At 42.6% G+C, this 2394-nt stretch overlaps 1 long non-coding RNA gene across 1 annotated transcript; it reads right to left on the bottom strand.

Moving 5' to 3' along the window:
- Positions 1-444: 444 nt before the first annotated feature.
- LOC109392856 (uncharacterized) lies at positions 445-821 on the bottom strand. Its single transcript, XR_002126132.1, has 2 exons — positions 684-821; positions 445-512 (listed from the first exon to the last, which is right to left on the bottom strand). It is a non-coding gene; the product is annotated as an uncharacterized LOC109392856 (long non-coding RNA).
- Between the last annotated feature and the right edge of the window lie 1573 nt (positions 822-2394).

Raw genomic sequence — 2394 nt, 5'->3', positions numbered from 1 at the left:
ATCTTTTTCTGATTTAAACACACACACACACACACATAAGTTAACAGCAAATGTACAGGTATGCATTTCTTTATTTCACCTGTCAGTAATAGTGTATCTTAAAGAAACTAGAGATATGCCTAGCTAGATGAAACATTTGCTAATTTTTGCTGTCCCCTCTTCCCCAAGTATGGGAAAAATTTTATATATGCATCATTTTAAACTCCTGGTGAGAATTTAATTCACCCAAATAACTCCTGTAGATGTCACATGATAAACTTCCTAGGGGTTGAGGAATGATTAACTCCTGGAGTGAGGGCTGGGGGAGGAGAGGACTAAAGTTTCTGTTTACTCATTTCTCTGGACCCACTGCAGCTTGGTCTCCCAGCCTCTGTTTCTGGTTTCAATATGAAGCTTCTTTGAAAGGCTAGTTGCAAAATGCAAGATCATCTTGTATTTGTGTGCTGCAAGCCAGCTTTTTTTTTTTTATGACTATCATTCATCTGGTCAGTAGTTCTTTCCCGGGCCCCCTCCTAAAAATATCGAAAAACAGAACAGTAAGTAGAAGAAAATTCTGGGTTCCTGCATTGTTTTTTCTTTGCTCCTAACACAAGGTTCAAAGGCTTATTCTTTCCTCAGTATTGGGTAAATAGTCCAAAAGTTGAATCTGGCAGTCTAAGGGGTGTAGAATGACATCACCTTACCATAACATGCCAGCTTTCCTGGGGGTGAAATCAAGATGAGATGCTATGTGCCAATGGCAATTCCACTGGAGACATCGAACCTTGCATCAAACCGTGTCCTTTCTGTGGCAAGAATGCCGGAAATATTTTCCTGGTGCTCCCGCTTTTATTCCTGCACCCTGTCAATCACAAATCCTAATCAACTCTGTGTTTTGAATATCTCCACCCCTTCTATGCTGGACATGTCCCCCCTGTATTATTTTTTTAAAGAATTTTATTGGGGAATTGGGGAGATGGGAACAGCACTGGGGAATTGGGGGAAGGGGAACAGACAAGTTGCTGTTGTTTTGTTCTTCAGTCTAGTTGTGGAGGACGTTGCTTCACTGCAGCTGCTGGCCACTCACGCTGGCTGCTGGCCACACACGGTAGCCCATGGCAACCCACTGCCACAGGGGCTGCAGCCTCCGCCGTCGCTGACGACTCACGGCAGCCCAGCTCCAGGTTGAGCTGTTGTTCAGCATCTTAGCTGTGGAGGGCAGTGTCACTGGCCCTCATATGTGGGATCCGAACCGGGGCCCTCTGGCATCCCAAGCCAGTTCTTAACCATCGCGGCATTCGGCCCCCGCCTGTATTTTTGCAATAGCCTCCTTACACCCTAGCTATGGCCACACAAACCAATGTGTGGTTCCCTGAGTGTTTTAAGCTTTCTCGTGACTCAGAGTCCTTGAAGATGATTTTTTCTCTGCCTGGAATACCTCCTTCCCATTAGTTTGACAAACTTAAAATCCTCTTTGTAGTCTTCCTTTATACCCCCAGCAGATTTAATTGCTGCTCCTAATGCTCCGTGTGTGTTTTGTGGGTATTTCTATTACAGTAATATCCTATTGTACTGTAATTGTCCATCTGGCTGCCCATCTCTCCATTACTCTGAGTATTTTATGGGCAGAGGCCATGCCTTTTCATGTTGGTCATCTCAATACCAGGTACACCCAAGCATCTCTGCTTGGATGTTCCACCAACGTCTCACACATGGCATATTTGTTGAATGAATGAATAAATGAATGAATTTGTTGAACATCTCTTTTCCATCTTCTGTATCTTGAGTGTGTGAAGGAACTATCTTCATCACATTTGGTGGCAAATGTTTAATCACATGCCTTGATTGGTGAAGATTCATAACTTACGAGCTCTCAACTATCCTTCACAACTTGCCCCCTTCCCAAATCTCAGTTGCCTATAAGGTGCGACGAATAAGACTATTTTTCTTCCAAGGCAGTTTCCATCATTCCATGGAAAGATCATCTTTTGAATTAAAGCACAATATTAATAGGAACACTTCCTGGATGCACAGTTAGATTTGAATAGGTATTTTATTTTATTTTATTTTATTTATTTATTTATTTTTTATTTTTTAGCTGAGCCATCCTGCTGCCTGTTGGCAGCTCAGCAGCTGCTCAGCTCGGGCTGGGCATCTAACTGCTGTTGCTCAGAGCTCAAACTCTTGAGCGAGCTCTTAACCAACTGAGCCACTCAGCTGGCCCCTGAATAGGTATTTTAAAAGGGTAGTTTTTTTAAAAGAAGGTTAGCAAAGGTAACGATTATTGCAGAATCTTTGTAGTTCACTTTTTAAAAGTTCTTTTAACACACACACACACACACACACACACACACTCACACACACACTCACACTCTTCCTTCACAAATCTCAAAATATTTAGTGAATAAAGAAGGA

This window comes from Hipposideros armiger, unplaced genomic scaffold (genome assembly GCF_001890085.2).
Source record: "Hipposideros armiger isolate ML-2016 unplaced genomic scaffold, ASM189008v1 scaffold_0, whole genome shotgun sequence".
NCBI classification, from domain to species: domain Eukaryota; kingdom Metazoa; phylum Chordata; class Mammalia; order Chiroptera; family Hipposideridae; genus Hipposideros; species Hipposideros armiger.
This window is presented reverse-complemented; position numbering and strand designations above follow the sequence as displayed.